The sequence below is a fragment of the Somniosus microcephalus genome, chromosome 2 (genome assembly GCF_052327205.1).
Source record: "Somniosus microcephalus isolate GS21.2 chromosome 2, FLI_Smic_1.0, whole genome shotgun sequence".
Classification (NCBI taxonomy): domain Eukaryota; kingdom Metazoa; phylum Chordata; class Chondrichthyes; order Squaliformes; family Somniosidae; genus Somniosus; species Somniosus microcephalus.
The window spans coordinates 351,547,611-351,572,130 of NC_140988.1; the positions used below are offsets into that span (position 1 = coordinate 351,547,611).

The following is a 24,520-nucleotide window of genomic DNA, read 5'->3' on the forward strand; positions in this document are numbered from 1 at the left end:
CATACTCAGCTCTGAGGCCCCCTCCCCCCCCCCAACCTCACATTTAATCACCCCTGCAGCACTGACCGTCAAAACTCAGACAAGAAGAGCAGCAGCTCACCCCAGGCACCAGATGGTGGCTGGCGTTAGAATTACAGAACAACCAGGAGAGAAAGAGAGAGTGGAGAGGAGAGGAGGGACAGGGAGAGGAGTGGAGAGAAGAGGAGAGGAGAGGAGTGGGGAGGGGAAGGAGAGGAGAGGAGAGGAGAGGAGGGGAGGGGAGGGGGGAGGGGAAGGAGAGGAGAGAAGGGGAGAGGAGAGGAGAGGAGGGGAGGGGAGGGGGGAGGGGAAGGAGAGGAGAGGAGGGAAGGGGAGAGGGGAGGAGAGGGGGAGAGGAGAGGGGAGGTATGGTGTATGTAACCTGTTCCACCTTAAGAGAACTACCTTAAGAGATGTACTACTTTCTCTTGGCTGCTGTATACTATAATACCGGTGGTGACCACACCGGTATATAAACGTTGTGTAGGGATTTGCTGGGCAGTTCAGCCCTGACCTCCGAATAGTAAAGACCTGTTAAAAGTTATTCTTGTGGTCTGTGTCCAGTGATTTATAATAAGCATAACTGGGACACACAGACTTAACAGTGGCGACGAGTCCGATCTTACCCTGCGGCAGTTTTACTTCCAAGGCAGCTTCGTCCTCAGAATGGGCGTTGAGAAGAGGCATCCACCCTCATCATCCTGCTGAGCACCATCGCACGGGAGGCATCGAGAACCCAGGTTAAAAAGAAAAATTCTGACCACGAAGCCCTCCATCAGCGACAGGCAGTGATCATCCCTTCTACCACGGTGGTGGGTAAGCCGATCAGCGACACGAGCAGAAAGTCGGCTGCGTTGACTGTGGAGTGGGGGAGGGAAAACGGAGGAAAAAGGGCGGAGAACTCGACCACGGCCGGTGAAAAGGGCCGGGCTGCAATCGAGGCCGAGAGGCGCAGCGACTGGGGCAGCTTAAGGCACGAGAGCCGCGGAGAACTCAAACGCAGCCGGTGTAAAGGACCGGGCTGCATGCGGGGCTGAGAGGCGCAACAGCAGGGGAAGCGTGAATGCCCACGGGAACTGCGGGGGAGTAAAAGCAGCATCGGGGAATTGAGAACCGCTGGGGAGGTGAGAACGGCAGCAGCACGGCGATCGCCATTGCAGCCAGCGGGGGAAGAAGGCAAACGCGGGAATCCGCCATTGTAGTCAGCGGGGGAAGAAGACGAGCGCGGGAAAGACCGCCAAGCGCGGGAAGCCGCCATTTTAGTAGGCGGGGGAAGAAGACAAGCGCGGGAAGCCGCCATTTTGAGAAAAAGAAAAATTAAAAAACTTGCAAGGATGCCTAAACATGGGAACATTAATACCTTTGATAGCGATATCGAAGATTGGGCCACGTATGTAGAACGCATGGAAGTTTATTGTAAAGCAAATAAGGTACCAGATGATGAGAAAGCACTAACCTTATTAAGCTCAATGGGTGCGAAGACATACGGGCTATTGAAGCACCTTCTATCACCAGATAAACCGACGGATCAGACTTTCGCGAATATTGTTACTGTCCTGAAAAATCATTTAAACCCCATGCCGCTGATGATAGCGGAACGATTTAAATTTTACAGAAGAACGCAGTTGAAAGACGAAAGCAACGCTGAATTTTTAATTGAACTGCATAAGCTATCAAAGTACTGTCAGTTTGGAACAGGACTAGCAGATGCGCTGAGAGATAAATTTGTGTGTGGATAGTTAAAAGAAGGAACACAAAAGCGACTGCTTGAGGAGAATGATCTTACGCTTGATAAAGCTGTCACTATTGCAGCATCGCACAAAGCCACAGCGAGAGGCACTGCGGAAATGCAGCTACGGTCACCGGAACTCAGCACCAATCAAATGGTCTTGGGTGCAGTAAAATGTTATCGTTGTGGAAAGACAACGCACAATCAGGACCAGTGCTGGTTCAAAAATCAGGAATGCAGAAAATGTGGCAGGCTTGGTCACATAGCTAAAGTATGCCGGTCAGGAAAGAAGACCAGCAACAAAAAGTCACCGCAGGAAAAGTACAGAAAGGTACACAAGGTGACAGAGAACAGTTCGAACGAACAGAAGTCAAATTCAGACTCCAGCAGTAATGAACTGGGTAGTCTAAGAGTACACAATGTTGGTAATGAAGCAGACCTCCAAACAATCTGGGTCACACTTCAGATAGCAGGAGTCCAAGTGAAGATGGAATTGGACACTGGATCGGCATTGACGGTCATGAATAAGCAAGATTACAAAAGGTTATTCCCACATATTCCCCTACGGGATACGGAGATTGTATTGAAAACATACACGGGGCAAAGAGTATACCCCATCGGGAAGATAGAGGTAAAGGTGGTCCACAAGGGCAAAGAAAGCCGAGGAATGGACTTATATGTGCTACCTGAGGGAGGTCCACCACTACTGGGACGGGAGTGGATTAGGAAAATAAATATGGACTGGCATTCCTTAAAAGCACTAACGGTAGATTCTGGTAAAAAAGATGTCAAACCTAAACGATTGTCCAGAATATTGGACGATGCTAAAGAGGTGTTCCAACAGGGACTGGGAACACTGAGAGGAATTACGGCAAACATCAAGGTTGAAGAACATGCAAACCCGAAATTTTTCAAAGCCAGACCGGTACCTTATGTGATGCGACCTGCTGTGGAAGCTGAGCTGGAAGGGCTAGAACATTCAGGAGTACTGTCTAAGGTAGACTGGAGTGAGTGGACCACGCCCATTGTTCCCGTCATGAAGCGTTCATCGAGCAACAAGCCGGGGGAACCGGGGAAGGTTCGCATCTGTGGAGATTTCAAGATCACTGTTAATCCGGTGCTTCACACGGTGCAGTATCCGCTTCCGCGGATTGAGGATATCTTCGCTTCGTTGTCTGGCGGGAAACACTTCACCAAGATAGACCTGGCGCAGGTGTACTTACAGATGGAAGTTGAGGAAGAGTCACGCCAGTATCTCACGATCAACACGCATAGAGGCTTGTACCGGTATAATAGACTGGTTTTTGGAGTGGCATCGGCTCCAGCAATTTGGCAGAGGGCCATGGAGCAGGTATTACAGGGAATTCCAGGCACACAATGTTACCTGGACGATATTCTGATTACAGGAGATGATGACGAGGAACACCTTGCAAATTTGGAACTGGTGCTCACCAGATTGAAAGAATATGGACTTCGAGTTAATCGCCAGAAATGTGAGTTCTTTCAGAAGCGGATCTCTTACTGTGGTCGTGTCATTGACCAGGAGGGGCTTCATAAGTCTCCTGACAAGATCGAAGCTGTTGTGAAGGCTCCCGCTCCGGATAATGTATCCCAGTTGAGGTCGTTCCTAGGGTTGATTAACTATTACCATAAGTTTCTGCCAAATTTATCCACGGTGCTGCACCCGCTGAACGCTCTTTTGCAGAAGGGAGTGCCATGGAAGTGGAGCGAGGACTGTAAGAGGGCCTTTCGCAAAAGCAAAGCATTGATCACCTCAGAGGAAGTGTTGGCTCACTTCAACCCAACGCTGCCAATTCGTTTGGCTTGTGATGCTTCTCCATATGGTATTGGGGCAGTACTCTCACACAAGTTGCCAAATGGCCTGGAGAGGCCAGTTGCGTTCGCATCCAGATCATTGACCTCCGCTGAGCGCAACTATGCTCAGATAGATAGGGAGGCTCTCAGCCTTGTGTGGGGAGTAAAGAAGTTTAATCGTTACCTGCAGGGCCAAAAGTTTACGCTTCTGACAGACCACCAGCCGTTGGTATCCATTTTTAACCCTAAGAAGGGTGTTTCGGTGATGACAGCACAGAGACTCCAGAGATGGTCCCTTTTCCTAGGGGCACATCAATATCAGATCAAATTCAAAGGTACAAAGCAGCATGGTAATGCTGATGGGCTGTCGCGCCTGCCACTACCTACAGAGGAGGAGGCACCGACGGTTGACCCTGTTGAGTTATTTCACTCGACCATCATCGAATGTTTACCAGTCACCAATGCAAGTATTGAAAGAGAAACCAGGAACGACCCGACACTGTCCCGGGTCTACGAAGTGACAGTGAAGGGATGGCCAGCACATGGTGATCCACTGTTACCGGCATTCTCAGCAAGACGAGAACAGCTGTCCGTCTGTCAAGGAACATTGATGTATGGAACAAGGGTGATTATTCCTCCTAAGTTAAGAGAGAGAGTTCTAAAGGAACTGCATGAAGGTCATCTGGGGGGAGTCAAGATGAAAAGCCTTGCTAGGGCTTATGTGTGGTGGCCGGGTATCGACCAACAGATAGAGGATCTGACGAAAAGCTGCTCAGGGTGCCAAAAAGTGCAAAATGCACCTCCGATTGCACCGCTGCATCCATGGGAATGGCCTTCAACCCCATGGCAACATGTACATATTGACTTTGCGGGTCCATTCATGGACTCCATGTTTTTAATTGCGGTGGACGCACATTCTAAATTGCCAGAAGTGATTAAGACGACTACCACTACCTCGGAAAAGACGATCGCAGTGCTAAGAACGATATTTGCAAGAAATGGATTGCCAGAACAAATATGTTCAGACAACGGACCGCAGTTCGTGTCAGAAGAATTCCAGAAATTCATGAAGAAGAATGGGGTGAAACATTATACCTCTGCCCCATATCATCCGGCTACAAACAGGTTGGCCGAGAGATTTGTACAAACGTTCAAAAAAGCAATAAAGGCCATGAGCGAAGATCAGATTCCACTACAACACAAGGTGGACAAATTCCTACTGGCATATCGAAACGCCACTCATGCAGTGACAAACCAAAGTCCTGCCATGATGTTCTATAACAGGAGGTTGCGGTCCAGGTTGGACTTGTTAAAATCAAATGTGCGGAGGGAAGTTGAAAACAAACAGTTCCAGCATATAAATAACAAGACCACTCGGAGTTTCGAAATAGGACAACCAGTGTTAGCCCGGGACTATAAACACGAGAAATGGCAATCTGGAACAATTCGGGCCAGACAAGGACCCCTGATGTACACGGTGGATATTGGTGAAAATGTAATACGGCGTCATGCTGACCAACTGGTAGAATCGAGAACAAGGGTCGAACCCATGGTTACGGCAGAGACAACCGTGGAAGAAGTTAGTGAACCTGAAGCATCTACCTCAGAAGTGAATGTACCTGATGATGATGTCCAATCCATAAGAGAGCAACTAGATGAGTCACCCCAGCAACGAGAATCAGAGACCCCTGAAAGGCGTTATCCAACTCGAATCAGGAGGCCTCCTCAGAGACTGAATCTTTGAACTGTTTTGCATGAAGTTGTATATATATATATGTTATTATGTTATGTTAAATGGGGATATAACTGTTAAGCTAAAAAGGGAGGATTGTGGTGTATGTAACCTGTTCCACCTTAAGAGAACTACCTTAAGAGATGTACTACTTTCTCTTGGCTGCTGTATACTGTAATACCGGTGGTGACCACACCGGTATATAAGTGTTGTGTAGGGAATTGCTGGGCAGTCCAGCCCTGACCTCCGAATAGTAAAGACCTGTTAAAGTTATTCTTGTGGTCTGTGTCCAGTGATTTATAATAAGCATAACTGGGACACACAGACTTAACAGGAGGAGAGGGGGAGAGGGGAGAGGAGGAGAAGGGAGAGGGGAGAGGAGAGGAGGGGAGCAGAGAGGGAGAGGAGAGGGAGAGGAGAGGGGAAGTGGGGAGAGGAGAGGGGAGAGGAGAGGAGAGGAGAGAAGGGAAGGGGAGAGGAGAGGGGGAGTGGGGAGAGGAGAGGAGGGGAGGGGGAGCGGAGAGAGGAGTGGAGGGGAGAGGGAGAGGGAGAGGAGAGGAGGGGAGAGGAGGGGGAGGGAGGGGGAGGGGAGGGGAAGGGAGGGGGAGAGGAGTGGAGAGAATAGAAGAGAGGCGAGGAGGGGCGAGGAGAAGAGAGGGGGGAAAGAGGAGAGGAGGGGAAGGGAGAGGGGAGAGGGGAGAGGAGAGGAGAGGAGAGGAGAGGGGAGAGGAGAGCAGGGGCGGAGAGAAGAGGGGAAGAGGGGAGAGGAGGGGAGAGGAGGGGAGGTGCAGAGGAGAGGGGGAGGGGGAGAGGGGAGAGGAGAGGAGGGGAAGGGAGAGGGGAGAGGAGAGGGGAGAGGAGAGGGGAGAGAAGAGGGAAGGGGAGAGGAAAGGAGAGGAGGGGAGGGGAAGGGAGAGGGAGAGGAGTGGGGAGAATAGGAGAAGAGAGGAGGGAAGAGGAGAGGAGAGGGGGGAAGGGGTGAGGGGAGAGGGGAGAGGAGAGGAGGGGAAGGGAGAGGGGAGAGGAGGGGAGGGGAGAGGAGAGGAGAGGAGAGGGGAGAGGAGGGGAGGGGAGAGGAGAGGAGAGGAGAGGGGAGAGGAGGGGAGGGGAGAGGAGAGGAGAGGGGAGAGGAGAGGAGCGAAGGGGAGAGGAGAGGAGGGAAGGGGAGGGGAGGGGAGAGGCAGGAAGGGAGGGGGAGAGGAGGGGAGGGGAAGGAGAGGAGAGGTAGGGAGGGGGAGAGGAGGGGAGGGGAAGGAGAGGAGAGGTGGGAAGGGAGAGGAGAGGAGGGGAGGAGAGGGGGGAGGGGAGAGAATAGGAGAGAGGAGAGGGGGAGAGAGGAGAGGAAGGGGGAGAGAGGAGGGGAGCGGAGAGGAGAGGAGGAGAGGGGAATGGGGAGAGGAGAGGAGAGGGGGGAGTGGGAGAGGAGAGGGGGAGTGGGGGAGGGGAGGGGAGGGAGAGGAGTGGAGTGGAGGGGAGGGAAGAGGAGGGGAGGGGAGAGGGAGGAGGGGAAAGGAGGGGGAGGGAGGGGGAGAGAAGGGGAGAGGAGGGGAAAGGAGGGGGAGAGGAGGGGAAAGGAGGGGAAGGGAGGGGAGAGGAGGGGAGGGGAAGGGAGGGGGAGAGGAGGGGAGAGGAGGGGGAGAGGAGGGGAAAGGAGGGGAAGGGAGGGGGAGAGGAGGGGAAAGGAGGGGAAGGGAGGGGGAGAGTAGTGGAGAGAATAGAAGAGAGGAGAGGAGAGGCGGGGAGAGGAGAAGAGAGGAGAGAGGAGAGGAGGGGAAGGGAGAGGAGAGGAGAGGGGGAGAGGGGAGAGGAGAGGGGAGAGGGGAGAGGAGGGGGCGGGGAGGCGAGAGGAGAGAGGGGGAGAGGGGAGAGGAGGGGGCGGGGAGGGGAGAGGAGAGAGGGGGAGAGGGGAGAGGAGAGGAGGGGGCGGAGAGAGGAAAGGGGGAGGGGAGAGGAGAGGAGAGGAGGGGGCAGAGAGAGGAGAGGAGTGGAGAGGAGAGAGGAGAGGAGGGGGCGGAGAGAGGTGGAGTGGGAGTGGAGTGGAGAGAGGAGAGGAGGGAAGGGAGAGGAGAGGGGAGAGGAGAGGAGGGGAGGAGAGGGGGAGAGGGGAGAGGGGAGGGGGAGCAGGGAGAGGAGAGGAGGGGAAGGGAGAGAGGAGAGGAGAGGGGAGAGAAGAGGAGGGAAGGGGAAAGGAGAGGAGGGGAAGGGAGAGGGGAGAAGAGGGGAAAGGAGAGGCGAGAGGAGAGGAGGGGAGGGGGAGAGGAGAGGAGAGGGGGAGAGGAGAGGACAGGGGGAGGGGACAGGAGGGGAGAGGAGGGAAAGGGAGGGGAAGGGAAGGGAGGGGGAGAGGAGGGGAAGGGAGGGGGAGAGGAGATGTGCAGAGGGGAAGGGAGGAGGGGAGAGGGGGAGAGGAGGGGAGAGGGGGAGAGGAGGGGGTCGGAGTGGAAGGGAGGGGGAGAGGAGAGGAGGGGAGGGGAAGGGAGGGGCAGAGGAGAGGAGGGGAGGGGACGAGAGGGGAAGAGAGGGGAGAGAAGAGGAAGGGAAGGGGAGAGGAGAGAAGAGGAGAGGAGCAGAAGGGAGGGATAGAGGGGAGGAGAGGAGTGGAGGGGGAGAGGAGTGGAGGGGGAGAGGAGTGGAGGGGGAGAGGAGAGGAGAGGGGGAGAGGAGAGGACAGGGGGGAGGGGACAGGAGGGGAGAGGAGGGAAAGGGAGGGGAAGGGAGGGGGAGAGGAGGGGAGAGGGGGAGAGGAGGGGAGAGGGGGAGAGGAGAGGAGGGGAGGGGGTCGGAGTGGAAGGGAGGGGGAGAGGAGGGGAGAGGGGGAGAGGAGGGGAGAGGGGGAGAGGAGGGGAGAGGGGGAGAGGAGGGGAAGGGAGGGGGTGAGGAGGGGAAGGGAGGGGGAGAGGAGAGGAGAGGAAGGGAGAGGAGAGAAGAGAAGGGGACGGGAGATGGAGAGGAGGGGATAGAGGAGGGGAGAGGAGGGGACGGGAGTGGGAGAGGAGGGAGAGGAGGGGAAGGGAGGGGGAGAGGAGTGAAGAGGAGGGAGAGGAGAGGAGAGGAGGGGGTCGGAGTGGAAGGGAGGGGGAGAGGAGAGGAGAGGAGGGAAGGGAGACAGGAGAAAAATATCGACCATTTACTTTATCCACAAGTACAATGTAAATGACCTTGGAATTTACGATGTTGAAAGCAGTAAATAAAGTTCTTGCTGTTGTATAAACCAGAAATGTAATCCATGGGCATTACTGAATTCAGTCCTCTCTTCCACATTCGAACGAGTAAAGATCAGTTGATTTTATTATAACACCTTTTCCTGCAGCCTTTCATTCTTGTATTGAACTAGCTCCTGTCCCATTATGTGCTTTGCCCCCTTACTGTGGCTCTTGTCCTGTATCGTGCTGTGTTGCACTTGCTGACAGCTCATGTGTCGTATGATCTTACTCACCACTTCCTTTCTATAACCTGACTGGAATGCTCTTACCTAAAGTTGGAGGTTGATCGTACATGTTGACTGAGTGCGCACGTTTCTGAATGATTTTTCTGAAGGACAGACATAATGGCATTGTTGTGTGGGGATTTCCCGAGCCGCAGATAGGTCTGTGATGAACACTTACTGTGTTTAGTTACAGTCACATGCATTCCGTGTGCTGGTAGTGTGAAGATCATGGAGTGGCAGAAAATAGCGATCAAAATTGTCACTTACTTTATTATAGTCCCCATCACATGCCTACATGCCCCAAACCCCAACCAGTCAATACTGAGGAGGACTGCAATTACAGGAGAACATTAATAAACTTGCAGAATGGGCATATAATTGGCATATAATTGGCAAATGAAGTTCAACACAGATAAATGTAAGGTATTACATTTTGGTAGGAAGAATAGGGAGGTCACTTATCACTTGGACGGTACGAGTCTAGGTGGGGTAGAGGAACAAAGGGATCTCCGAGTACAAGTGCGCAAATCACTAAAAGTTGCGACACAGGTTAGCAAGGCCATAAAAAAAGCAAACCAAGCACTAGGGTTTATTTCTAGAGGTATAGAATTGAAAAGTAGGTAAGTTATGCTAAACCTGTATCGAACCTTGGTTAGACCACATTTAGAGTACTGCGTACAGTTCTGGTCACCATATTATAAAAAGGGTATTGAGGCACTGGAGAGGGTATAGAGAAGATTTACCAGGATGATACGAGAAATGCGAGGGTATACATATCAGAAATGATGAACAGGCTGGGTCTCTTTTCTCTTGAAACATACATACTGGACCATTCGCGATGCAGAGGACATCGTGGATATCACGCTTAAGCAGTTGGTCACACCGCAGGCAAAGGTTGGAATGAGGAAGAGAGTGTTTGAAGGCCAGGACCTCAAACCCGGCACTAAGCTCATAGTCTGCAGGGCAGCAGTGATACCTGCCCTGCTGTATGCCTCAGAGACATGGACCATGTACAGCAGGCACCTCAAAGCACTGGCGAGGTACCACCAACGCTGCCTCCGCAAGATCCTGCAAATCCATTGGCAGGATAGGCGCACCAACGTCAGTGTTCTTGCTCAGGCCAACATCCCCAGCATCGAAGATCTGACCACACTCAATCAGCTCCGGTGGACGGGTCACATTGTCCGCATGCCCGATACGAGACTCCCAAAACAAGCGCTCTACTCGGAGCTCCGGCACGGCAAGAGAGCCCCAGGTGGGCAGAGGAAATGCTTCAAGGACACCCTCAAAGCCTCCTTGAAAAAGTGCAACATCCCCACCGACACCTGGGAATCCCTGGCCCAAGACCGCACAAAGTGGAGGAGAAGCATCCGGGAAGGCGCCGAACACCTTGAGTCTCTTTGCCGGGAGCAAGCGGAAGCCAAGCACAAGCAGCGCAAGGAGCGCACGTCAACCCAAACACCCCACCCACCCGTCCCTTCAACCACCGTCTGCCCCACCTGTGACAGAGACTGTAGGTCCCGCATTGGACTAATCAGTCACATGCGAGCTCATTTTTAATGTGGAAGCAAGTCATCCTCAGTTCCAAGGGACTGCCTAAGAAGAAGAAGAAAGGTTGCAAAGGCAGAAAGGGAATGGGTGACCAACAGGCAGAGTAGTAGGCGCAGGCAGGTAGTGCAGGGGTCCCCTGTGGACATCCCCCTCTCAAACAGATATACCACTTTGAATACTGTTGAGGGGGAAGGCAGCAGCAGCCAACTTCCTGGCACCAGGGGTGGCTCTGCTGCACAGGATGGGAGGAAAAAGAGGGGTAGAGCTATAGTAATAGGGGATTCTATTGTAAGGGGAATAGATAGGCATTTCTGCGGCCACAAACGAGACTCCAGGATGGTGTGTTGCCTCCCTGGCGCAAGGGTCAAGGATGTCTCAGAGCGGCTGCAGAACATCTTGGAAGGGGAGGGTGAACAGCAGTTGTCCTGGTGCATATAGGTACCAACGATATAGGTAAAAAACGGGATGAGGTCCTAAAAGCTGAATATAGGGAGTTAGGAGGTAAATTAAAAAATAGGACCTCAAAGGTAGTAATCTCAGGATTGCTACCAGTGCCACGTGCTAGTCAGAGTAGAAATAGAAGGATATTTCAGATGAATACGTGGCTAGAGGAATGGTGCAAGGGGGAGGGATTCAAATTCCTGGGACATTGGAACCGGTTCTGAGGGAGGTGGGACCAGTACAAACCGGACGGTTTGCACCTGGGCACGGCCGAGTCCGATGTCCTAGGGGGAATGTTTGCTAGTGAGCTGGGGGAGGGTTTAAACTAAAATGGCAGGGGTTTGGGAACCTGATCAGGGAGACAGAGGAAAGGGAAACAAGGATAAAAGCAAAAGATAGGAAGGAGAAAAACAAAAGTGGCTGTCAGAGAAATCAACGGTTTAAATCAAACATGGCCACAGTAAATAATAATTCTAATAGGCCTAAGAGCGTTAAAAAAACAAGCTTGAAGGCTTTGTGTCTTAATGTGAGGAGCATTCGTAATAAGGTGGCTGAATTAGCTTGTCAAATAGAGGTAAAGGAATATGATTTGATTGGGATTATGGAAACATGGCCCCAGGGTGGCCAAGGCTGGGAACTCAACATCCAGGGGTATTCAATATTCAGGAAAGATATTCAAAATGAAAGGGAGGTGGGGTAGCATTGCTGGTTAAAGAGGGGATTAACACAAGGAAGGATATTAGCTCTGATGATGTGGAATCTGTATGGGTAGAACTGAGAAATACCAAGGGGCAGAAAACGTTAGTGGGAGTGGTATATAGACCTCCAAACAGTAATGCGGAGGTTGGGGATGGCATTAAAAGGGAAATTAGAGAAGCGTGCAATAAGGGCACAGCAGTCATCAAGGGTGACTTTAATCTACATATAGATTGGGCTAACCAAATTAGTAATAATACTGTGGAGGAGGAATTCCTGGAGTGTTTATGGGATGGTTTCCTGGACCAATATGTCAAGGAACCAACTGGAGATCAGGCCATCTTAGACTGGGTATTATGTAATGTGAGAGGATTAATTAGCAATCTTGTTGTACGAGGCCCCTTGGGTCGGAGCGATCATAATATGATAGAATTCTTCATTAAGATGGAGAGTGAAGTAGTTGACTCAGAGACTAGGGTCCTGAATTTAAATAAAGGAAACTACGATGGTATGAGGCACGAGTTGGGTAGGATTGATTGGGGAATGTCACTCAAAGGGTTGACGGTGGATAGGCAATGGTAAACATTCAAAGACCGCATGGATGAACTACAGAATTTGTTCATCCCAGTTTGGCATAAAAATAAAACAAAAAAATATGACTCAACCGTGGCTAACAAGGGAAATTAGGGATAGCATAAGATCCAAGGAGAGGACATATAAATTGGCCAGAAAAAGCAGTAAACCTGAGGATTGGGAGCAGTTTAAGATTCAACAAAGGAGGACAAAAGGATTAATTAAGAGGGGGAAAATAGAATATGAGAGTAAGCTTGCAGGGAACATAAAAACTGACTGTAAAAGCTTTTATAGATATGTGAAGAGAATAAGATTGAACTCAAGCGTAGGTCCCTTGCAGTCAGAATCAGGGGAATTTATAATGGGGAACAAAGAAATGGCAGACGAATTAAATACATATTTTGGTTCTGTCTTCACAAAGGAGGACACAAATAACCTCCCAGAGATGTCGGGGAACATAGGGTCTGATGAAATGGAGGAACTGAAAGAAATCAGTATTTCTAGGGAAATGGTGTTCGGGAAATTGACGAGATTGAAGGCCGATAAATCCCCAGGGCCTGGTAATCTACATCCTAGGGTACTTAAGGAAGTGGCCCTAGAAATAGTAGATGCATTGCTGATCATCTTCCAACATTCGATGGAATCTGGAACAGTACCACATGGATTAGAGGGTAGCTAATGTTACCCCACTATTCAAAAAAGGTGGTAGAGAGAAAACGGGGAATTACAGACCAGTAAGCCTGACATCGGCAGTGGGGAAAATGCTAGAGTCCATTATAAAAGATGTAATAGCAGAGCACTTGGAAAACAGTGACAGGATTGGACAAAGTCAACATGGATTTACAAAAGGTAAATCGTGCTTGACTAATCTACTTAAATTTTTTGAGGATGGTACTGGTAAAATAGATAAAGGAGAACCAGTGGATGTGGTGTATTTGGACTTTCAGAAGGCTTTCGATAAGGTCCCGCATAAGAGATTAGCGTGTAAATTTAAGGCACATGGGATTGGGGGCAAGGTATTGACTTGGATAGAGAACTGGTTGGCAGACAGAAAGCAAAGAGTTGGAATAAATGGGTCTTTTTCCGAGTGGCAGGCAGTGACTACTGGGGTACCGCAGGAATCGGTCCTTGGACCCCAGCTATTTACAATATATATTAATGATCTAGACAAGGGAACTAGATGTAATATCTCCAAGTTTGCAGATGACACAAAGCTGGGTGGGCGTGTGTGCCGTGAGGAGGATGCCGAGAAACTCCAGTATGATTTGGACAGGTTGGGTGATTGGGCAGAAGCATGGCAGATACAATATAACGTGGATAAATGCGAGGTTATCCACTTTGGCGTCAAAAACAGGAAGGCAGATTATTATCTGAATGGCAATAGATTGGGAGAAGGGGAAGTGCAACGAGACCTGGGTGTCCTTGTGCTGGATAAGCATATGAGGGAGAAGGGAATAGAGGGTTATGCTGAAAGAGTTAGATGAGGAAAGATGGGAGGAGGCTCGAGTGGAGCGTAAACGCCCCCATGGACTGGTTGGGTTGAATGGCCTGTTTCTGTGCTGTATATCTTATGTAATCCTATGTAATAACTCCAAGATCATCGCAGAGAGCATAAGCAACTCAAACTCTTCTTCACTACTAACTGTCTTGTCAGGATCCCCACCCTCCCCCACCCCCTTCCCCCTACCAACCCAACATCCTCATCTAAGACACAATACACAGAGGGGCTTGTGAACTTTTAATTCCAAAACCAAGGCCATTCCTCACAATGGCCCATGCCTCCTCTAACTGTACCCCCCCCAACCTCCCATTCCCACAAACTCACAATTTCCCCATCAGCTCTGCACCTAAGAAAAATAAAGACTTGCATCTATATAGCACCTTTCACAACCTCAGGACTTCCCAAAGCGCTTTACATCCACTGAAGTACTTTTGAAGTGTAGTCACTGTTGTAATGTAGGAAACATTCTAACATCTAGCCTCTTTGAGTTCCTTGTTCCACTTTCTGGATTTATCGCATTTGGCGACGAGGCAACTAAAGGACCCTGCATAAAGAAGAAAAGTCTGCCGGGACATTTAAATGACAAAATCATGAGCTAAAGTTAGCTACAAGCTGGAAGAGAGCATGGCTGCCACGGTAGGAATGGTTTCTGCTTTTGATGTTCAAGCACAAACCTGGGAAGAATATTGTGAAGTGTTGGGTTATTTTTTTGAAGTAAATGAAATAAATGATGCCGGAAAAAGGAAAGCCATTCTGCTTAGTTCAGTGGGAAGCCAAACCTACAGTTTGATGAAAAATCTGCTCAGTCCTGAAAAGCCTGGAGACAAATCATTTGTTGAATTAGTGGCTTTGCTAAAAGAACATTTCAACCCTAAGCCTAGTGAGATTGTACAGCAGTTCAAGTTTAATTCAAGGAACAGGAAAGAGGAAGAGAGAGTAATGGACTATGTAGCGGTGTTGCGTAAATTTCTCCGGGTGTTCCGGTTTCCTCCCACAGTCCAAAGATGTGCGGGTTAGGTTGATTGGCTATGATAAATTGACCCTTAGTGTTAGGGGGATTAAAATATGTGGGGTTACGGGGATAGGGTGGGATATGTGTTGGTGTAGGGGTTACGGGGATCGGGTGGGATATGTGTCGGTGCAGGCTCGATGGGCCGAAATGGCCTCTATCTGCACTGTGGGGTTTCTGTAATTCTGTGATTCTGTGATTAATGTAATGGTCCCATGACTCTAGGAGAACCAAGGGATATGGGGATAGAGCAGGAAAGTGGAGTTGAGGTCAAAGATCAGCCATGATCTTATTGAATGGCGGAGCAGACTTGAAGGGCCGAATGGCCGACTCCTGCTACTAATTCTTAGGTTCTTATGACCCTTTCCATTCTCTGCAAATCTTCCCCATTGATTCCTCAATTCACTGACCTCATTCCCGAAGAGCATGACCTGCTTCCTTGATCCCCTCCCATCCCATCGGTTAACCACCCAATTTCATTTCCTCAGTCCATGCTTGCCGGCCTCATCATCCTGTCTCTCTTGTCCATCACCATCCCCATCTCTTTCAAAACCACCACTATCACCTGAAGCAACCTTTCCTAAACCCCGAGCATTGCCCTATCCCAAACATTGCCCTATCCCAAACTTTCATTTCTTCTTCTAAGTCCTGGAATATATTATTGCCATTAAACTGTCTTCTGACTTCTCTAACCACTCCTTATTCGAATCCCTCCAATCCTCCTTCTCCTCCCCCCCATCACCCCCCACCCTCCCCCATTGTCCACAGTAGGAAGACCTCAGTGGTCGAGGTTTGGTGTGACTGTGACTTTGGCTTCTTGTCCTTCCTCAATCATTCTGCCACTTTCAACCACTCCATCCTCTTCTAGCATCTCTCCCCCAGCAGTCCACCAGGGGCACTGCTCTCTCCTGGTTGGACATTTACTGCGCACAATGCTTTTTCACTTCTGCTCGCATGATCACCTCCGGTGCATCCCAGGTGTTCAACCTTGGTGCCCCCTCATCACTATCTACATTCTACCCCTTGGTGATATATTCCAGAAGTACAGGGTGAGATTCCATATGTATCATCTAACGCACTGCCTTCTCTACTGACTCAAAGCTTAATGCATGTCTCTCAAGTTGCCTGTCTGCTAGCAAGACCTAGATGAGGCAAAACTAGCTTCAGCAGGCAAAACTGAGGCAATCCTCTCTAGTTGCTGTCAGCACCTCAGGGCCTCGGCATACAGGCCATCAACCATTCTGGCATCCATCTCATGCTGAGTCCACAGATATAGAACCGTGGCATTCTGAATGACCTTCATCCTTGACCTTCCCTTGAATCCTGGAGCTGGAGCTGGGTGTGGGTCTGGGCCGGTGGGTCTGGAGCTGGGGTTGGGGGTTGGAGGGGTTGTTGGGTTGGGGGGTTTTGGTTGGAGTGTGGGGTGTGGGGTTGGGGTGTGGGGTTAGGGTTGGGGTGTGGGGTTTGGGGTTAGGGTTTGGGTTAGTTTTGGGGTTAGGGTTGGGGTTGGTGTTGGGGGGTGGTTTGAGGTTGGGTTGGAGCTGGAGTTGGTTTGGGGGTTGAGTCTGGGGCTTGTGGTGCGGCTGGAGCTGGAGCTGAGACCAGCTAGAGGTGGTGTCCGCACTTCGCACCTCTTCATCCGTGAGTTAACATCTGAGAGAGCAGCGCCTCTAATATTTACATATCAGCATTAGACAGGCGATGTGCCGGGTCTCTCTCTCTCTCTCTCGCTGAAGACTCGCAAAGGACACCAGCAGAACCGAGAGGCATTTTCTGATGAATTGCTGTCAGGTAAGAGTTTGTTTCTCTTGCTCTGGGATCCCGGTACAGGGCAGGTCCCGGCTGGGAGTTGGCATTGGTCGCAATATTGGAGCGGGGCAACTCCTATAGCCGTCAGACCCGGGACAGCAGAGCTCTCACATCACATCACAGCTCTGAGCTACAGACACACGGAGGGAGCTTCAGTATCAAACAAATCCGTCTGTGTGTGAGGGAGAATGGGGGAGGTTTAACGTGTCTTTGTGCGGGAGAGTTTTGTACACAAGTGAGAGAGAGAGAAATAGGAAAGGGCTGTGTGTGTGGGAGGGGAGGGCGGGATATCTTATATTCGTGACAGTTTGTGAAAGGATTCTTGTATATGTGTGCGGAGATGGGTTTGTGTGGAGATGGGTCTGTGTGTGGAGATGGGTTTGTGCGCAGATGGGTTTGTGTGAGGAGATGGGACTGTGTGGAGATGGGTCTGTGTGCGGAGATGGGTCTGTGTGCGGAGATGGGTCTGTGTGTGGAGATGGGTTTGTGCGCAGATGGGTTTGTGTGAGGAGATGGGACTGTGTGCGGAGATGGGTCTGTGTGCGGAGATGGGTCTGTGTGGAGATGGGTTTGTGTGTGGAGATGGGTTTGTGTGCGGAGATGGGTTTGTGTGCGGTTTGTGTGCGGAGATGGGTTTGTGTGGAGATGGGTTTGTGTGTGGAGATGGGTTTGTGTGCGGAGATGGGTCTGTGTGCGGAGATGGGTTTGTGTGCGGAGATGGGTTTGTGTGGAGATGGGTTTATGTGCAGATGGGTTTGTGTGGAGATGGGTTTGTGTGCGGAGATGGATTTGTGTGGAGATGGGTTTGTGTGCAGAGATGGGTTTGTGCGGAGATGGGTTTGTGCGGAGATGGGTTTGTGCGGAGATGGGTTTGTGTGCGGAGATGGGTTTGTGCGGGGATGGATCTGTGTGCGGAGATGGGTTTGTGTGCGGAGATGGGTTTGTGTGCGGAGATGGGTTTGTGCGGAGATGGGTTTGTGTGGAGATGGGTTTGTGTGCGGAGATGGGTTTGTGTGTGGAGATGGGTTTGTGCGGAGATGTGTCTGTGTGCAGAGATGTGTCTGTGTGCGGAGATGGGTCTGTGTGCGGAGATGGGTTTTTGTGCGGAGATGGGTTTGTGCGGAGATGGGTCTATGTGCGGAGATGGGTTTGTGCGGAGATGGGTCTGTGTGCGGAGATAGGTTTGTGCGGAGATGGGTTTGTGTGCGGAGATGGGTTTGTGTGCGGAGATAGGTTTGTGCGGAGATGGGTCTGTGTGCGGAGATGTGTTTGTGCGGAGATGGGTCTGTGTGCGGAGATGGGTCTGTGCAGAGATGGGTCTGTGCGGAGATGGGTTTGTGCAGAGACGGGTTTGTGTGCGGAAATGGGTTTGTGTGGAGGTGGGTTTGTGTGTAGAGATGGGTTTGTGTGTGGAGATGGGTCTGTGTGCGGAGATGGGTTTTTGTGCGGAGATGGGTTTGTGTGCGGAGATGGGTTTGTGTGCGGAGATGGGTTTGTGTGCGGAGATGGGTTTGTGTACGGAGATGGGTTTGTGTGCGGAGATGGGTTTGTGTGGAGATGGGTCTGTGTGCGGAGATGTGTTTGTGTGTGGAGATGGGTCTGTGTGCGGAGATGGGATTGTGTGTGGAGATGGGTTTGTGTGGAGATGGGTTTGTGTGCGGAGATGGGTTTGTGTGCGGAGATGGGTTTGTGAGCGAAGATGGGTTTGTGTGGAGATGGGTCTGTGTGCGGAGATGTGTTTGTGTGTGGAGATGGGCCTGTGTGCGGAGATGGGTTTGTGTGCGGAGATGGGTTTGTGTGGAGATGGGTTTGTGTGCAGATGGGTTTTTTGTGGAGATGGGTTTGTGTGGAGATGGGTTTGTGTGCGGAGATGGATTTGTGTGGAGATGGGTTTGTGTGCAGAGATGGGTTTCTGCGGAGATGGGTTTGTGCGGAGATGGGTTTGTGCGGAGATGGGTTTGTGTGCGGAGATGGGTTTGTGCGGGGATGGATCTGTGTGCGGAGATGGGTTTGTATGCGGAGATGGGTTTGTGTGGAGATGGGTTTGTGTGGAGATGGGTTTGTGTGGAGATGGGTTTGTGTGCGGAGATGGGTTTGTGTGTGGAGATGGGTTTGTGCGGAGATGGGTCTGTGTGCGGAGATGGGTTTTTGTGCGGAGATGGGTTTGTGCGGAGATGTGTCTATGTGCGGAGATGGGTTTGTGCGTGGAGATGGGTCTGTGCACGGAGATAGGTTTGTGCGGAGATGGGTCTGTGTGCGGAGATGGGTTTGTGTGCGGAGATGGGTTTGTGCGGAGATGGGTCTGTGTGCGGAGATGTGTTTGTGCGGAGATGGGTCTGTGTGCGGAGATGGATCTGTGCGGAGATGGGTCTGTGTGGAGATGGGTTTGTGCAGAGATGGGTTTGTGCGGAGATGGGTTTGTGTGCGGAAATGGGTTTTGTGGAGATGGGTTTGTGCGCAGATGGGTTTGTGTGGTGATGGGTTTGTGTGGAGATGAGTTTGTGTGTGGAAATGTGTTTGTGTGTGGAGATGGGTTTGTGTGTGGAGATGGGTTTGTGTGCGGAGATGGGTTTGTGTGCGGAGATGGGTTTGTGTGCGGAGATGGGTTTGTGTGGAGATGGGTTTGTGTGCAGATGGGTTTGTGTGGAGATGGGTTTGTGTGGAGATGGGTTTGTGCGGAGATGGGTTTGTGCGGAGATGGGTTTGTGTGGAGTTGGGTTTGTGTGGAGATGGGTTTGTGTGTGGAGATGAGTTTGTGTGGAGATGGGTTTGTGTGTGGAGGTGGGTTTGTGTGTGGAGATGGGTTTGTGTGGAGATGGGTTTGTGTGCGGAGATGGGTTTGTGTATGGAGATGTATTTGTGTGTGGAGATGGGTTTGTGTGTGGAGATGGGTTTGTGTGTGGAGATGGGTTTGTGTGGAGATGGGTTTGTGTGCGGAGATGGGTTTGTGTGCGCAGCTGGGTTTGTGTGGAGATGGGTTTGTGTGTAGAGATGGGTTTGTGTGGAGATGGGTTTGTGTGCGGAGATGGGTTTGTGTGCGGAGATTGGTTTGTGTGAGGAGATGGGTTTGTGTGTGGAGATGGGTTTGTGTGGAGATGGGTTTGTGTGCGGAGATGGGTTTGTGTGCGGAGATGGGTTTGTGTGAGGAGATGGGTTTGTGTGTGGAGATGGGTTTGTGCGGAGATGGGTTTGTGCGGAGATGGGTTTGTGCGGAGATGGGTTTGTGCGGAGATGGGTTTGTGCGGAGATGGGTTTGTGTGGAGATGGGTTTGTGTGCGGAGATGGGTTTGTGTGCAGAGATGGGTTTGTGCGGAGATGGGTTTGTGTGGAGATGGGTTTGTGTGCGGAGATGGGTTTCTGTGGAGATGGGTTTGTGCGGAGATGGGTTTGTGCGGAGATGGGTTTGTGCGGAGATGGGTTTGTGTGCGGAGATGGGTTTGTGTGCGGCGATGGGTTTGTGCGGAGATGGGTTTGTATGCGGAGATGGGTTTGTGTGGAGATGGGTTTGTGTGGAGATGGGTTTGTGTGGAGATGGGTTTGTGTGCAGAGATGGGTTTGTGTGCGGAGATGGGTTTGTGTGGAGATGGGTTTGTGTGGAATTGGGTCTGTGTGCGGAGATGGGTTTGTGTGTGGAGATGGGTTTGTGTGTGGAGATGGGTTGGTGTGCGGAGATGGGTTGGTGTGCGGAGATGGGTTGGTGTGCGGAGATGGGTTTTAGTGCGGAGATGGGTTTGTGTGGAGATGGGTTTGTGCGGAGATGGGTTTTAGTGCGGAGATGGGTTTGTGTGCGGAGATGGGTTTGTGTGTGGAGATGGGTTTGTGTGCGGAGATGGGTTTGTGCGGAGATGGGTTTTAGTGCGGAGATGGGTTTGTGTGCGGAGATGGGTTTGTGTGCGGAGATGGGTTGGTGTGCGGAGATGGGTTGGTGTGCGGAGATGGGTTGGTGTGCGGAGATGGGTTTTAGTGCAGAGATGGGTTTGTGCGGAGATGGGTTTGTGCGGAGATGCGTTTGTGTGCGGAGATGGGTTTGTGTGCGGAGATGGGTTTGTGTGTGGAGATGGGTTTGTGTGCGGAGATGGGTTTGTGCGGAGATGGGTTTTAGTGCGGAGATGGGTTTGTGTGCGGAGATGGGTTTGTGTTTGGAGATGGGTTTGTGTGCGGAGATGGGTTTGTGTGGAGAAGGGTTTGTGTGTGGAGATGGGTTTGTGTGCGGAGATGGGTTTGTGTGTGGGTATATACGTGTAGGGTGTTTGTGTGTGGGCCGGAGATGTTTGTAGATATGTGTGCAGGTGTGTGTGTGGGAGGTGTTTACTTATTTGTTGAAAAGTCTGTTCTCCTCAGGTTTTTCGGCCATGGATGTGGGCTAACAAGTTGATAATAACAAAAAGTAATTTAAAAAAAAGTTTCATGTGGAGCCAGGAGGACCAGAACTCCACCCAGGACTGGAACTCACAAAATTAATGTAAGCAAGAAAAAAGATTAGAAAAAATAATGGCACTAAAGAGTGATAAATCCCCAGGACCTGATGGTTTCCACCCCAGGGCTTTAAAGGAAGTAGGTGAGAAAATTGAAGATACTTTAGCCATAATCTTCCAAAACTTTCTCGATTCAAGAATCGTCCCTTTAGATTGGAAAATTGCCAATGTAACTCAATTATTTAAGAAAAGTGAATGAGGGAAACCAGGAAATTATAGACTTGTTAGTCTAACACCTATTGTAGGGAAGTTATTGGAAGCTATAATTAAGGGCAGAGTGACTGAGCACTTGGCGAAATCTGAGCTGATTAGAGAGAGCCAACATGGGTTTGTAAAGGGTAGGTCATGTCTAACAAACCTAATTGAAGTTTTTGAGGAGGTAACTGAAGTAGTAGACAGGGGAATGTCTATGGATGTAGGTTATATGGACTTCCAGAAGGTATTCAATAAGGTTCCACATAAGAGACTCTTAGCTAAAATTAAAACTCCTGGAATTGAAGGCAAATTATTGACCTTGTTAGGAGATTGGTTAGGTGGTAGAAGACAAGGAGTAGGGATAATGGGAATGTATTCATGCTAGAAGGAAGTGGGGGTGCCACAAGGATCTGTGCTGGGGCCTCAACTATTCACTATATTTATTAATGATTTAGATAACACAATAGAGAGCCATATACCCAAGTTTGTCGATGACACAAAGATTGGTGGCATAGTAAGTACTGTAGGCAGGCACATAAAATTACAAGGAGACATTGATAGATTAAGTGAGTGGTCGAAACTTTGGCAGATGGATTTCAATACAGGTAAATGTGAGGTCATCCTTTTTGGACCAAAAAAGGATCGATCCGAGTATTACTTGAATTGTGAAAAGATAGGAACAGTGGAAGCCCAAGAGATTTAGGGGTCCATGTATGGAGATCACTGAAATATAGTCGTCAGGTGCAAAAAATAATCTAAAAGGCTAATGGACTGTTAGTCTTTATAACTAGCGGGCTAGAATATAAAGGGGAGGACGTTTTGTTACAGCTGTACAAAGCCCTGATTAGACCACATCTGGAGGACTGTGTGCAGTTCTGGGCACTGCACCTTAGAAAGGATATATTGGCCTTGGAAGGAGTGAAGCGCAGGTTCACCAGAATGTTACCAGGGTGCCAAGATTTGATTATGAGGAGAGATTACTTAAATTAGCTTTGTATTCCCTGGAATATAGAAGGTTAAAGGGTACAATGATTGAGATTTTGAAAGGAATTGACAGGGTAGACAGAGAGAAAGTTCTTCCACTGGTGGGGAGTCCAGGACAAGGGGACACAACCTTAAAATCAGAGCCAGGCCATTCAGGAGAGAAGTTGGGAAACATTCTTCACACAAAGGGTGGTAGAAGTGTGGAACTCTCTCCCACAAAAAGCAGTAGATGCGAGCTCAATTCATCATTTAAAATCTGAGATCGATAGATGTTTACTAGCCAAGGATATAAAGGAATATACCTCATTGAATGGCGGAACAGGCTCAAGGGGCTGAATGGTCTACTCCTGTTCCTATGTTCCTATGATCGGCTCCACAGCAATGCTGAGGGCTACATTCGGCCTTGATCGTCTCTCCTATCCTCCCCTCTGCCCACCACCACTCCCACAGCGCTGTTAGGTAGGAAGTTCCAAGAAAGGCAGGCTGACTTTAAACAATACTCAAAAGAGCTGTGAGTCCTATTTGATCTCAATTCAGTGCGACCACCTTTTCAAAGGATGGATTTGCCATGATTAAAATGACTGAGATCCAGGATGTGATGTCTGGATCTTTCTTGAATTTTGTTTTAAATTCCCAGGCAAACTTTTCCACTTCAAGTATTTATCCAATTATCTTTTGAAGGTTACTATTGAATCTGCTTCCACCGCCCTTTCAGGCAGTGCGTTCCAGATCACAACAACTCGCTGCGTAAAAGAAATTCTCCTCCTCTCCCCTCTGGTTCTTTTGCCAATTGTCTTAAATCTGTGGCTTCTGGTTACTGACCCTCCTGCCAGTTTCTCATAAAATTAAGTTATGAACCTATTTCCTTCCAAAAATCAGCATGGCGGGGTGGGGGGTGAGAGGGGGGATGCGGGGCGGGGGGAGGAATCACATCCAAGCATGATCCTATCCTCCCTCAACATCCACACACATCTTCGGCAAGGGCAGCAGTTTCGGTATTACAACTGGCTTCAGTGGCCTCGGACTCATGAGGGCAAAGATCAAATCAAATCAAATCAAATCAACTTTATTGTCATTGTTAGTGCGCAAGTGCAGTACAACAAAATGTAGGCTTGCGGCTCCCCGAGAGTGTACATTTAGATTAAGACATTTAAACATTCAACATACATTTGGCTTGTAATACATTAACATAAACATAACCATAATAAAGTGCATTGGCAGATGTGCAGGCTTTAGAGTTTATTTGTGGAGTTCAGTAGGATGACAGCCCTGGGAAAGAAGCTGTTCCTAAATCTGGTCGTACGGGTGCGAATGCATCTGTAGCGTCTCCCAGATGGCAGGAGGGCAAACAGTCTGTGGCTGGGGTGGGTAGGGTCTTTGATGATGGACTGTGACCTCCGTAAACAGCGTTTCTGGTATATGTGCTCTATGGTTGGTAGCCGGGTGCCGGTGATGCGTTGGGCAGTTTTGACTACCCGCTGCAGGGCTTTCCGGTCATAGTAGCTACAGCTGCCATACCATACGGTGATACAGTTTGTCAGGATGCTCTCTATTGTGCAGCGGTAAAAGTTAGAGAGGATCAGGGGTGACAGGTTACATCCCTTCAGCCTCCTTAGGAAATATAGGCGCTGCTGGGCATTCTTCACCAGAGAGGAGGTATTGAGGGACCAGAAGAGGTCTTCCGTGATGTGGACTCCGAGGAACTTAAAGCTGTCCACCCTTTCCACCACAGCCCCATTGATGTGGATGGGGGTGTGACTTCTGCCTTTAGACTTCCTGAAGTCCACAATGATTTCTTTGGTTTTCTTGATGTTAAGGGCCAGGTTGTTATCGGCATACCACTTCACGAGATGCTGGACCTCCTCCCTGTAGGCTGACTCATCGTTGTTGGTGATCTGGCCTACTACCGTGGTATCATCCGCAAACTTGATGATGGTGTTGGAACCATGAACAGCCACACAGTCGTGGGTGAAGAGGGAGTAGAGGAGGGGGCTCAGCACACATCCTTGTGGGGCCCCCGTGTTCAGGGTCAGGGGTGGGGAGGTGTGGTTACCTAATTTGACAGACTGGGGTCTGTTTGTTAGGAAGTCCAGGGTCCAGTTGCAGAGGGAAGTGTTCAGGCCAAGAGTTTGGGTTTGGTGGCCAGCTTGTTGGGGACGATAGTGTTGAATGCTGAGCTGTAGTCTATGAACAGCATTCTGATGTAGGTCTCCTTACCATCTAAGTGATTCAGTGCTGAGTGTAGAGCAGTTGTGATTGCATCCTCCGTTGATCTGTCAGTCAGGGTTCTCACCCCTGGCCATTGTCCATCGATCCATGTTGGAAAATGCACATGGATATCGGAATAGGGCTCAGCTGTAACCACACCGTCAACAAACTGACAACACTCACCATGGTGTGGTAGCATAGTAGTTATATTAGTGGACTAATGATCCACTCGACATCATTTCAAATCCCACCTTGACAGTTTGGGAATTTGAATTTAGTTTAAAAAAACCTGGAGATAAAAAGCTGGCATTAGTAAAAGTGACCATGAGCTGTCGTAAAAATTCAACTGTTTCATTA

At 50.0% G+C, this 24,520-nt stretch overlaps 1 protein-coding gene across 1 annotated transcript in view; it reads left to right on the forward strand.

Annotated features, from left to right (window-relative positions):
* The window catches only part of LOC147123690 (trace amine-associated receptor 1), a 56,329-nt gene that overhangs the window by 30,391 nt on the left and 1,418 nt on the right, over window positions 1–24,520 (forward strand). The gene's annotated exons all lie outside the window — the stretch shown is intronic.